Genomic DNA, 14,229 nt, shown 5'->3' with positions numbered 1-14,229 from the left:
TATTTAACACAAACTAATACCTTTTTTTTTTAGCCAGAACCAAAGTAGTTTTGTTTGTTTCACATCATTAACCACTGTGCGCCTCTGAGAGCTTAATACAAGGCTGATATGAAAAGTATTTATTTTTGAGTCAGAAACATCGACGTCCAACATATACTGTGATTTTCAGAAACTGCCAATATGTTTTTAGGCGTGTGGGTTGCTGCTTGACCTGACCTTGGTCCCACTCAATAAAAGCCTGTTCTGTCTGTCACAGGTGGGCAACAGACGTCTCCATTGATTGAAAAGCAATTGAAGAACTGAATTATTGTAACTCAGGGGGTATTTTTGGAGTTTGAGGGATTAGACAACCTCAAATGTAATACTTATTGCAGACTTTGAGGGCTGTCTTTAATTTATTGTTGAACATTTACACCTTGGTGGAAAGCTGTAACCCCTTAATGCTAAACCATAAATCCAGCTTTAATGGGATGCTAACTTAAAAAGAACATACCAACAACTTGCTGTGGAGTAGCTTAACAGAAAAAATATCACTTTGAAAACTTGTATCATAAAGCATCATCACCATTTAAGAATATTAAGTTATGTAATTACCATTTCCTTCACTGACAATGTTTTGCTTGACTAGCAATGTTAGGTCCTCTGGATGACAATTAATCACCTCTTTGCCAATCATGGCAGTGGCAGCTGGGTGAGTCACAAAAGCCTGCAATCTGACAGCATTGTACCGTCAAATAAAAAATAAATAAAAAAAAGATCATTAATATTAATACAGGAAAGAGTAGAAATAGGGAGTGGGAAAACAGCGATGTCGAAGGTTGGGCAAATCATCTCTTATCGAGTTTAATACTATGGCCCCTCTGTAGGGCTCATATTTTCCATTAATCTGCACCGCATGAATACTAATAGCCCTGGTGGCTTAATGGCCCTGCCCAAATCCCTGTATTTGATTTCCACTCCTCAAAGTGACCTTTTCCCCATGCTAATGGGCTTACCTGTGCTAGATCATGTTGTAGCATGAGATGGGATGGGTCAACTTCGCCATTTCAGATCATTCTGTTTAAAGGAGACGTTCACTTTTTATTCTGACAGTCAAGAGATCAGAAAGACAAGCGCACACGCAAACACACAAACACAGGTCCGACACAGAGTCACCAAGTGCCTCACCTTTTATCTCATTTAGCAGTATATTATGAAAAGCCAGGAAGCCGCCAAGCCATAATGACCTGTTATATTCCATTTCTGGTGAGCTGGCCAGGTAGCTTTCTTTCCTTTTAGTTGGAAATAATCACCTTGTCAGAAAAGGTTTCAGTGCATTTCAAGTGAGTTTGGCAAATACAAAATAAATAATTTTGTGTGTGTATGTGTATGTATATGTGTGTGTGTATGTGTATATATGTATGTGTATATATGTATGTGTATATATGTATGTGTATATATATATGTATGTGTATATATATATACATATATGTATGTGTATATATACATATATATATATATACATATATGTATGTGTATATATATATGTATGTGTGTATATATATACATATATGTATGTGTGTATATATATACATGTATACATATATATTACTTTGCTGTGAAAAGGTTCTAGATTTTACAAAAAGTTGTCTGTTTGATTTTAATAAATAGCTCACGATGAGTTCTACTTTGCTCCTTGTTGTTTGTTTACCACTGTTCTTTGCATCTTCAATTAGTTTGTGTACCATGCAAACAGACTTGCGATGCCTCACAAGGTTACGCGCAAACAAGCTCCTGATGCACTTTACAATGCTAATGGGCTCCTCCTTTGCTCTTTTACTCTTCTAAAATCCAAATCACAATTTTAGTTTGCAGCTTGCACTTTTGCACCACGTCGTAATTGATACTGTATCTACTGCAATCCTTTGTCAATAAGTGGCTCTTGATAATAATTCATATTCTGGGTATCATTGGGAAGTATTAGATGTACTGGGACATGGCACGTTCCCTCAACTATTCATGAAACATTGTATTATTAAAATGTGGATTGCATTAGTCCTCTTGCATGTCAACAAATAGCTCGTGTTGCTCATCGACAGCACAGACAGTAGCACTATCCAAGTCATTCTCTGCAGGACTGATTGAGCTCCTCTTACAAGAATTAGGTTGTGTGCCGTTGCTCTATCTTATTATAGTTAAGTGGTCATATACAGTCAGTAGGTCTGTATCCTCTTAGGCTCCCGGAACAATAAAACTGCCTCACAGCCGATACTGGTGTGAGCTAGATGGGATTATCCGCAGATTAAGGTTGGCAGTTACCGAATAGGGGAAGAGGGAGGAGGGGGGGCAGTTGGGGGACGGGGGTGGGACGAAGGCAAACAGGGTTCTCCGGGTCCAGATAAGATTGGACAGGTCAGCTCTAGTTGGGTGCTCGGGTGAAAATCCAGGGGAAGAGGCCTGTCGCCACTGATGGATGTTTGTTCAGAGCTGCATGGACTTTAGTGAAAGCTGATGGAGATGGCCACACACACACACAGGCACACAAACACTCACTCTGATGTATACGACAAATTGGTCCACATGGTTATGGCTGCTGGTCAAAGTACTTCATTAAAGTCAACTGGTGTCAGACAGTTAAAGAGGCAGATTAACTTATATTTGGATGTGGTATATTTATCAGTCTACACAAATCCCAGACTTACAAGTGATATACAAGGTCAGCAATTTCAGTTCTGAGTGTAGTAAGTTTTGTAAATGACCCTCCCTCGTCACTACCATATCCTGGTCGTGTCCCATCAACTCTTAGATGATTCCAGCCATTTCTCAACCACATGTTTGTGCCGTTTTACCCTATGTTAAACCTGTTTCACCGGTCTTGGAGCTGTGGGTCTCAAGGCATTTATAGAGGTCTGTCATCAGGAACCTACTCTTGGCCTCCTCTGTCTCTCGTTGTCACATCGCAGAGCTGTGCAGGTGTCAGAGCCCCAGGGCTCTGTCACTGACAAAGCTATGCGAGCTTCTGAATTCCCCACAGGCTCCAGGATGGTTGAAAGGGGTCAAAAATCTCCCAGTGCACCAGTCCCCTCCACTTTAAATGAATCCCCTTTAGGGACTCTCAAGGGACCCTTCATATCCTTGCCTGGTAATAGAATGTAAGTAGGAAGTTGGATGGATGGGCTACGTCATAGACAGGATGAGATTTGCCATATTTATGATGCCAGTAGAAAATCAAGGGCTTTTACAATGGGGCTATCATCTCAAGATCCCTGTATTCATGTGTAGGATGCATTGGGATGTAAAGATATATGGTGGAGTCAAACAGATTTGCTCATACAATATTAAAGACTTCTCCTCAGTTATTGTGTGTTGTACAAATCAGATGATATCCATTATGTGGGCTCTCTTCAGTTCCTAGATAAGCTGAGCCCAACAAAGGAAGCGGTAAACAGGGAATGTGTTATTCTTTCTCTGCATATTCCTGCATTACCCTTTTGTACATTTTAATCCACATGTACAAGAGTTTCATATTTTAATTTCAAATTTAAATTCAAGATTTTCCTGTGCAGCGCAGGTCACCAAGCTAGCACTACAGCTAGCATCATAGCTAGCACTACAGCTAGCACTACAACTAGCATGATCATCTTCTCACATGTTAGTCCCAAAGGATTGTGGCTTTTGTCTATGAAATGTGTAAAATACTACACAGAGCTGCCAACTTTTCAATCAACCTTGGAGTGAGATTTTGTCGAGTGAAGGGGGTGGGGGCTGTGTAGCGGGAGGGCGTGACTTAAGACCGACATGAGTGACAGTCACTACCTTAGTCCTGCTCGTCGTGAGTCTCTCCCACGGCTGTCTCTTCTGTTGCTGACCTCGTGACTCTTTGGGGTAAATAGGATGTCTATGCATCAAATAGGTTTACAGGTGCGTTCTTCAATCGTCGGGGAGTTTGAAAAGGAACAAACGCGCCTCTGCCCAAAATCCGGAAAAAAAATTTGCCGTGACAAATTTGGTTGTGTGGCGTGAGAGCGTGTGAAAACATGCAAAAGCATGTGTCACACGGCGAAACCGTGAGAGTTGGCAGCTGTGCTACATTTGCTGAAGGTTTTGCACATCAACATCAACATGCAGTCTAAATCAAGTGTCTTTTTCTGTAAAGTATTGAAGACTTGTAGAAGGAATATATACAGCTTAGTCTTTGCAGGATATACAGCTTTCCCAATTCTGTTTCACATCATCACCTGGTGTTGGATCGGCCCCAGACTTGATCCATAGTCGAGGCACAGCCGCAGGCACATGGCAGGGTCAAAACACCCTCCTAACCTTAACAGCAAAGCCCCCAGGCCGACACCCATCGCCATCTTCACCACCTTCTCCTCCACTCATCTTCTTATTTTCTCGGCGTCTTGCTCTCTTTGTCTCCTCCACCTCTCAACACTTGTTTCAATCCCTTTGTCCTCCTTTTTGCATACCCTACTTTTCCCTTTCTTTCATGTCGTGCCCCCCCCTCCTCTCACGCACCTCTCACTCTCACTTTCTCCCCTCCAAGGCCAGTCTTCATCACAGTCCCTCTTACAGCCCACTCATCCATAGGCCCCATCCATCACCATCATGCAGAAAGAAGAGAGAGGGAGGGTAGTAGACATATGAGCAAAGACGAAAGCAGGAATAGAGATGCACTACATCCACAAAGGCCAAAAAGTCAGATGTTAGTATCAGACAGAAGGATGTTGTGAGTGGGGAAACAAATGGAATGAACGTGGCAAAAAAAAGGAGACAAGAATATTGGAGGCGATGACAGAGAGGGTTTGAAACTGGGACACCAGGTGAAAAGAGGAATACGACTTTTGGCAGTAGAAAAATGGAAATCAGAGGATATTTATATTCAACTTTTCATCTTGGGCTGTTCAGTTTCCAAGATCTTAAGAAATAGTTTGAGAAGGTCTAAAAGAATCACTACCCAGTGTCGAAGATTTTGACTTCTGTGTCTTGCTTTGTCTCCTTGTTTGTGCTCCGGGGCTGACCTTCTGACAGGGTGCTCTCTCTTCCGTCGAACACGCCACAGGCGAGGCTGGCAAAATCAGCCCGACAGCATGAGTGATAAAGACGTTACACACATTGGCAGACACTTTCTGAAAGACGTACGATTATTTTAAAGTACTCTTACCTTGAGACAAAAATCAACAAAGTTGGTCGATGGGCAAAGAAATATATAAAAACGTCTGGTGAGAGAGAGAAAGTTGGTTGAAGTAAAATGAAACCTAGGCAACGGGTCCCAGCACCATCCTCGGGCTATGCCTGGAGGCCTAAATGTCTTGCCGACAATGTCTATATCTGTCAGTCAGAAAATAATGGGCTTTAGAAATCGACCCCTAAGCCTTAAAACCTCAATCAGCAGAGAAAGAATTTAAGTAATCTGACAAAAGATCTGTAATAGAGAGAGTCAGCTTTGATCTTTGAATCGGAGCATAGTACGTGCTGTGTCTATACATCACGTAACATGCATATTAAAATAATCTCAATGTTTATGTTGGGGTAGGATTAAATCCTCATTCCACTTCTCATACGTTCGTATCGCAGTGGTCATAAAAATGTCAATAACCGAAAGCTATCTAGATAATGTGATGAATTACAGTGTAATCAGTGTGTTTATTAAAAATGCCATATGCCTTTTGGTCTGTGGCCGCCTCTATAGCGTGTATCCCTCCTTCTGTTTTTTTTTGTCTCTGTTTTCAATCTCCTTCCCTGCACCACAAATATAATTAATGGCAGAGCGCAAGGAAGCATGTTACTGGTTTATGGATTTTTGATGGTAATCTTCTGGATTAATTATGTGATATATGTGCCTTGTTAAGGTAATCGGGCTCGGGTAAATACAATGCATGAACTTTGATAGCGAACTGGCAGGCGTCCTCCCCTCCCCCTATGCCTCCCTAAATCAATTTGTGCCGTTCCCCGAGTCATTCCTGCATCGCTTCACACAGAGATACTGCCAGGTATGAAGGTTGCACGTTTACTGGAATGGCCAAAAGAGGGTCAAATGATTACAGTGATTACAATGATAATGGCTTGGTGAAACCCGTGCAATCACTCATCAGCAGTATTATAATAGACACCTCGCACACCAGTGTGTTTAGATGCATTTATACTGTAAAGTCACAGTTTCATCAACATGGAAATTGGATTCAGGGGTGGGATAGATATCATGCACGCGTGGAACGGCCAATTCATTTGGATGAAAATGGGCTGGAGTGTGTGTTTGTGTGCGCGTGTGTGTGTGTGTGTGTATTTGCATATGTGTATGTAGGCTCACAGATGATTACACAAACGGCATATGTGTGTTTCTGCCTGTGAGGTGAGCTGGTATGCAATGGGAGGCGAGCGCGTTGGCAGAGATAGTAAAGAATGCATCGGGACTGTGGACACCCACCCAGCACCGGCAGACAGTCAATCTTCCTCGCCGCATCACTGAAAATGCCACTCAGCTACCAAGGTTGTTTAGCAAGTAAACAAGCCTCTGGCCACCATGCATCTAAAGGCGTATATATTTCCCAAGGAATAATGGCCAGGCAGCGAAGGAGAAGGTGAATCGGGCACTGACTGCATCCTGCAGATCTTCAACATGGCCAGCCTTTTTTCACATTTCTGTCTTCTACACACACACACACACACACACACACACACACACACACACACACACACACACACAAATAGTTGTATGCACTAACAACAGCTTGTCTCCACACACACAGGTCATGGTGAGTAGGAAAAGAGAGGAGATATTTTTTGATTCCTCCCTTCCTCCAGGGTCACTGTTGACAGCTTTGATTTGAGTGCTGTGGTGGCAGAGGTACTCCCAGGGCCTCATCTGTTCTAGTAAATCACCAAACCACACGTGTGTGTGTGTGTGTGTGTGTGTGTGTGTGTGTGTGTGTGTGTGTGTGTGTGTGAGCAAGAATGCACAAGACAGGACATTTACCTGTGTGACTGAACATGTATGTGTGTTTATGGTTTGGGATGCCAGTAGACTGCTGTCTATTGGTCTTCATATTTTTTTGCTGGATTCCCATAATATCTTAAAGGAAAAAGAAACGCAAAGCTTTGAGAAACTGATCAATGGCTTATATTTGTGTAATGTGCGCTCACATTTTTACACATATGCAGATTTCTCAAAATTTGCACAGACCTTGTGCTAAAAATGATTTACTCCCTTCCTTTTAACCAAATTGAGCATGGAGGAAAGCGACACAGGAACACATCTTCTTCCAATAGCCACGCAGTGATGTAGACACACAAAATGGATTGAACTGACAAAGCCTATTTAGGCCAAAGCAAGCTCTTGCTGATGACTGAACATGGCTGCATGGTCTTTCAACTGAGTACGACAGGTCCATAAATAAGACATACACACCAATGTTTGTGGATTACTAAGATTGGATATTTTTCTTCGAGAGTAAATTGTGTTAGCCTGGTAAAGAAAGAAAACAGACTGCTTAAAGGATGGACCCAAATCTTAAGAACTTAATTAGTTTTCATGTTTAAAATGTCTCCATGACATTGATGGACCATAACCTAACACGTTCTCATCGCATGTCTTTACTGTAGATCTCCCAGTTAAATAGTAGCATCGTTAGCGATGGAGCTGGTTTCTTTTGCTTTTTTTCTCTCTATTTGGTCTGGTTAGTGTAACTTCTGGGGATGAAAACAGGACTAGCTCAGACACACACATACAGACACACACACACACACAAGAAGCATCCACTGCCCCAGTGGAGCTAAAGGCCATTCACACAGCTACTGGACTGGGCGTGCTGGAGACTCCGATATGGCCTAGTGGTGCGAGCCACTCGTGGCTAACACCATTGTCCCATATTAATACACTATCGACCCACCCAGACATGCTTTGTCAATGGAAGGTGCCGCCACACCAGATTTTCTCTGGGCCGTATTGACGTGGGGGCACCAGAGGAAAGCAGTAATGGATACATAGTCGGCAATAAGAACCTCAGCCAAGCTTGGAGAACAGACGAAGAGGGATTTTTTTTTGTTTTTTTCTCATCCCATAATCTTTGAGCAGCTCAAGAGTCCTATAGAAAGCATCCGTGCAGTCCTGTTTTCTGGCCAGAAGACACAGCCTGGGATGTCCACTGAGGTTTAGGTTTGCTATTTCAGTTTCAGGGCATGATGGATTATTTCTTGTGTCTCCTCCTGTCGCCAGCCATGCAATACCGAGATGGCAAATATGAATGTATATGTTTATATTTACGGGTTCAGATATAAAAATGGGTGGGTGTGAGGGGAGGTTTATCTCAGCACTTTGCTGTCCCCCGACGCCTTTTCCATCTGTAAATATCTCCGGACAGCCATGTCAGGGATTTATGTGAAGGTGACAATGCCAGAACTAGATGTCTGACTGTTTCAGTCAACCCAACATGTGTGGAAATAAATTACATGGATAACACACATTTGAAAAAGAGCACATTTTGTGAAAAAAACATGTGGTTTAACGTTTGGATAGATTCTGATTGAATACTGTATGGACCAGCCGGATCTCACAGAAATATGAGTAATGACCGCAACCATAACAGCACGTTAGTGTGTGTGTGTGTGTGTGTGTGTGTGTGTGTGTGTGTGTGTGTGTGTGTGTGTGTGTGTGTGTGTGTGTGTGTTTTTGTGTGTGGTCAGTCAGGACTTTAACCCAGGAGACTGCTGATTGTGCAGTGTGTGAGACCCAAATTTAAGGTTGATTAATTTTTGATTACATAGTTTCCGTAATCTTATTTTAACCCAAACCATAATCCTTTTAATCTAAAACCAAACAAAGCCGTTTTAATTGTTTCCGTGGTGGCGTCACGTAATATTAACACATTAGGTGCCACCACAAAATAATGTTACGAGTTCGTGGTGATTTTATGTATTTTCTTTCGTGGATCTTTGTATAGCGGTCAAGAACGAGCTCCATTTTCATGCAATTTGGCAATTTTGTTTGCATGAAAAGTACATGTCTCAACCGTTGAAAATGTAAATGTGTGACCACAAAAATGGTTGTTTACTTTCCAAATTAATTAGGATTGGTGATGTAAAAAGTTTGAAACTTCATGTCGAGCTTTGACGTCAGAAGATTTTGTGCAGCATACGAGCTTCTCTTTCTCAGCCAGCGACGCTGCGCTCAGTCATCTTTGAATGTCCTCAGTGCACAAGAAATGTATTGGAAAATTGTGTCATAGTTTCATCAATAATGTGGCAACCGGGGGGAGTGTGGTTGATTACCTCCCGTCCGGTGCGGCTCCTCTCCAGAGGTTCACGAGTTCCTCGTAGTCTCCTGTCAGGTCTGCTCATAGATATGCTCCCTCTAAGTAGCTGACGGGCTGCAGGTGTGACCAATGCCATGTGTCCAGTGGCTGCAGCACCTGCACTGGGAAGGACACGCCCTCCGTGCCCTCCCTTGGGAGCTTGGGGATCCGCCCCCTGCGGTGTGTCTGCCCAGCTTTTCCGCCTGGTTCGCCATAATATTTGTTGATGTTAAGCCTTTCTAAAGCTACATTTTCATTGTGGTATTAATATAACAAACTATATTCAGGGATACACTCAAAACATGGAATAAGCAAAACAACCTGGCGACACTGACGTCCGTAACTAAAGTAGCTCAGACGCGAGAGGGAAGAAGAGATGCAGTTGCTAAATGAGTTTTCTCTGAGCAGCATGACGCCAAAAGGGTCTGAAAAGTTGAGCGAGAAAGTTATCAAGTTGTCAACACTGTATGTTCTTGCCCCCAATAAAGACACAATATTATATACATTATTCATTATTATTCATACTATACACTAATGTTGCAAGACAGTTGAATCGCCTACAAAAGAAACATTTTGATGAAGCATGTCCAATAACAAAAATAATGACGATAATAAATCACAAAGGCCTGACCATAACGGCAGGTCTGTTGCACCGTAGCTGTCTGTGGGACTTCCTCGGTGAGCCATAATGTTGATTTTATCGACCCCGAGTAAAACACAGGTAGAGACAGAAAACAACAGCTTAGCAGGTTAGCATGCAGCTTGAGAGACGAGCAGCCATGTTTCCACACAGTTACATGAATCAGATATTTGCTTAAGGCATACACAAGCAGAGAGACTCGACGCGGCTGTCCGGCGTGACGGTCCCTCGCTGTTATCGCGTGCGCAGCATGCTGACGAAGAGCGGTCAGCCGTGCTGCCAGGTTAGGACTCTGTAACTGAGTCACAGTCTTCAGGGACGCGGGGTGATGTCCCACGAGAGTTGACCTAAAAGCTTCAGGTGGCTTACATTTGCACCCCTGCTTTTTTTTTCTGCTGCTGGAGGATAGAGCATGAGATGGATGGATGGGCGAACAGATAGAGGGACACAGCGGAAAGAGCCAACAATTTCATTTCCCATCTGCCACGTTAGTGCAGCATCAGCAAGCGTTTCATTCCCTAACCTATTTTAGTCTGTTTTCCAACTTTCTTTTTTCCCCTGCTGGGTATATCCCATATCAGCATGTTTCAATCAGTGTAAACAGAGGTTAGGTAGGTTTGGGGATGGGGCAGGTGGCGTTTAGCCCCCATGCAGCGTCACCCTCCAGACCTTTTCTCTTAATCTGAAAGGCCGAGTGATGAGTCAGCATGAGCGTGAGGTGCTGGAGTGAGAGGTCTTGCTTATCGGGGTGTCAGCTAGCAGCTGGAGCCTCCATGCTGAGAGAGACCCTCACTGGCATCACGGAAAAGGATTGGCTTCATTAAAACATCCTAGGATTGGGTGACATTACTGGTTCAGCTGATAAACCAGCTGAGGCCAACTGTGCAGATGTGATAAATGTCTCTTATAACAACTCCAGAGTAAAGGGGGTGTCTTTAAAGATTCTGTGAGCGAGATGGTATGCGGGCAAAGTGTCATTTTATCTTCACCATGCAAAACTGTTCAGAGGAAGCTGGCTGTGTGCGGTTTCATTCAAAACTAGAATTGAATATTTCTTGTTTGCATACTTTCCTCCGGAGGATTCAGCAGAACTTTCCTTTTTCACAACCAAAATGAATCCAATCGCTTTAATGCAATAATTTCCTGCACCGACGCATTATTACCGTAAAGGCAGATTGATACATTGTCCAGAGAAAATGGTGAAGACACAATGGGAATAAAGTCACACAAACAGACAGCTCATTAATTTCCCCCGCCTGTGCTTGGGCCTAGCGACCTGAGATTTTCACGCGGAGTGAGGAAATTTACTGCTTTGACAGACTAACCAAGCGCGCTCCTCCTAATTTGTATCGGCTCAGATTTGTTTTTGTTTTGGCGTCATCTTTATTTTTTATTGCAAATTACAGAATGCCCCGAGTAATCTGGTGGGTCCGCTGAATGCTAATGAGCTTCACACAGGCCTCGCTGTTCTGGGAATACGAGCCGGATGTTTATGATTATTGGAACTTTTCCTCTCAGTCAATGTTTTCTTGTCCTTTTTTTCCCCTCTTCTTCTCTCTCCCCTATCTTCTCTTCCTCTGATGAGCTTCCTGATCATCATAAATCTTGAGACAGTCGTGTCCCCCGAGCAGAGCGACTGAGCTTGAAATCTGCTGTACCTCCCATGCAACCGGTTTTTAGTGTAAAAGGGGGAATGCTTAGATGGAGAGTGTCAGAGAAAGGTCAGGATATTTTCAGTGGAAACAAATCTCCCACAAAAATGGCAAAGGGAAATTAAATCTATTTTGGTGCACAATATAGTTGACTTGAGCTTATTAACAATCCACTGTGTCCTTACAATGCTGTTACGTTGGGATGAAATACTATTGGCTGGATTTACAAGATTGTAGTTTGAAATACCTTATTTGAATGGATTTTGTTGGATAAACAAACTTTTTAACCAACTGTCCTTCCTCAAGCAATCATATCCCCATGTACATGGTCAATTGCACTGGCAAAATTGTAGCGATGCTTGGTTTTTAAAAAGGAAAACTAATGTCATTAAATCAGTAGACCATTTTTAAGTGGTGGGGACTAATCAAATGATTCCAAAAACTTGTCAAGGTTACGTGGACAGATGCAAAGCTAAATTACATTTCACACTGTGGCTGCTTGAGAGAAGATTGAAAAGCACTAAATAGAGTTCACCTCACATGCAGAGGGTATAATCATCTGAGTCGATGCCTGCAAGAAATGCGTCACATCTCACTTGCACCCGTTCTTCATTTAATGTTGTCACAAAAAATGTAATCTTCATCTTCATTTCTTTTCGTACCACTGGGGGTGTGTGACTCCACAATGATCAGATTGGATCGTGATAGCCTGCAATGTGGTGCTGCAAATTTATAGCAAGTTAAGTCCATTACTTCAACTCAGATTTGATGTTTTAACAAATTAATAACCAAATATTTTTGGACAAAATACAGTGAACACGAGTCAGACATTTCTTACAGTGTGGATCTTGTTTTGGCAATGCAGTAACTGCTTCTAAGTAACTGAAGTACCTGATTTGGGTAATGTATGTAGCGAGCAATTGAGGGTGATTTGCATACACTGAGAGATATAGAAACGCACTCGAGAAACCAGAGAGGATACATTTAGATGAAGAATGATTAATTTATGACTACCGGATTGATTTTGTGCCATGAAAATGTGCCAACAGCCCATTATTCCCAGTAGTCCAAATAATGTCCCATTGTTCTGAAGACCTTGTCCTCTCCCTGCAACAAACGGAAAGAAGCACATGGATAATTATTAAGCAGGATTATGTTTTCTGGACATTCCCCATTACAATATTATCTTTTCAAACCAAGACCTTTTCCGAAACCTGACCAAGGAGTTTTCTTTGTTCAATCCAAAAGTCTGTCAAAGTAAGTTTAATTTGCCCCTCTGCCTCTCTGAAGTACCGCTGACTCTTTGGCCTTTTTTCCTTTAAGTTCGGAGTCATGTTTTCTCTGATCTTTACAGAATCAGAATCACACTCTTTTGGCCTCTTGACCAAGAGGCAGATTCCATGTAAGATACCGCTTGTTATCGCACAAAGTGGATTTGATGTCAGGGGACCAGACTCGAGAGACTCCAGGTCTGGTGAGTTAAACGGGTCTATTGGCCGAGGCACGCAATGAGATTCAGAAGTGTCGATATGTGGGATCTTGCCAGACATAAAGGCGTTGCAATCCTGCAGCATAAAGGCTGTCGGTCTCAATCCGGGTCGCTGTTCGAGTCCAACGTCCAGTATCTTCTGAATGTGGAAGCTCCATGGCCTGAAGTGGAGGGTGGAGACCACCTGTAGCCCTCTCCCCTGCTCTTCTTGGTGAAGAAGCAGAGGCCTGAAGTGGAGGGCACTTTGTCCTCAGGGTCCTCATCTCTAGTCCTCTTAGTGGAGGATCTGAGGCCTGAAGTGGAGGGCGCTTTGTCCTCAGGGTCATCTTCTCTAGTCCTATTTGTGGAGAGGCAGAGAGCTGAAGTGGAGGGTACTGCGTTCTCAGGGTCATCTTCATTCTCTTCCTCTTTGTCCTCTCCGTCATCGTAAAAGAAGATCCAGATCACCGACCTAGTTTCACCTGCAACGTCAACCTCACCTTGCAACTCATCAGGGGAGTTACAGATCAGTACATAACCTTTGTGGACGATTCTTATGACATCACGGGGTCCGTGCTGTGCAGGAGCTCCAACGAAGTCTCCACCAGCTGACAGGGAAACATTTAATCTGTCAGGATTCCTCATGACATGAAATATTTCTGGATTCCATTGAGCATTATTCAAAGTTTGAATTAAAAACAAACGATAGCATGTACATAAATTCACAAGCACGGCACTACACGTGCACCAACACACGAGGCTTCAGCTTCTTACAGTAATATTAAACACAGTGCAGCTTTGCTTCTGTTAGTTTGAACAGAGAACACATAACAGAACAACAACACAAGAACATCATGAGGTGCACGTCCTAATTGTTGGATGAGGAGAGGAGCACCTCCCACGCACTTTTTCCACTTTTCTGATCTGGAGTCTGATTCAAGCTGCTCGTCAATCAGTTAGCGGGTCAATTAACCGACTGTTGTGGAAACGACAGGAAGTTCAGCCTTCAGCTCTCTGCGTCAACAACACACACTGCCAAGGCCTCCACGTTCCTGTAATCAATCACAGCGTTTGAAAAGTGAACCATTTATTTGTTGTATATATTGTGTGTGTATTGCATTTGTTTTTGAGCACTGTCAGAGAAATGGGCTTTCTGTCCAATGGGATATTTTTCAAATCATTATGCTTTCAAAATAATGG

Source organism: Clinocottus analis, unplaced genomic scaffold (assembly GCF_023055335.1).
Source record: "Clinocottus analis isolate CAN_PGR_092001 unplaced genomic scaffold, fCliAna1.0.p SCAF_21, whole genome shotgun sequence".
Classification (NCBI taxonomy): Eukaryota; Metazoa; Chordata; class Actinopteri; order Perciformes; family Cottidae; genus Clinocottus; species Clinocottus analis.
This window is presented reverse-complemented; position numbering follows the sequence as displayed.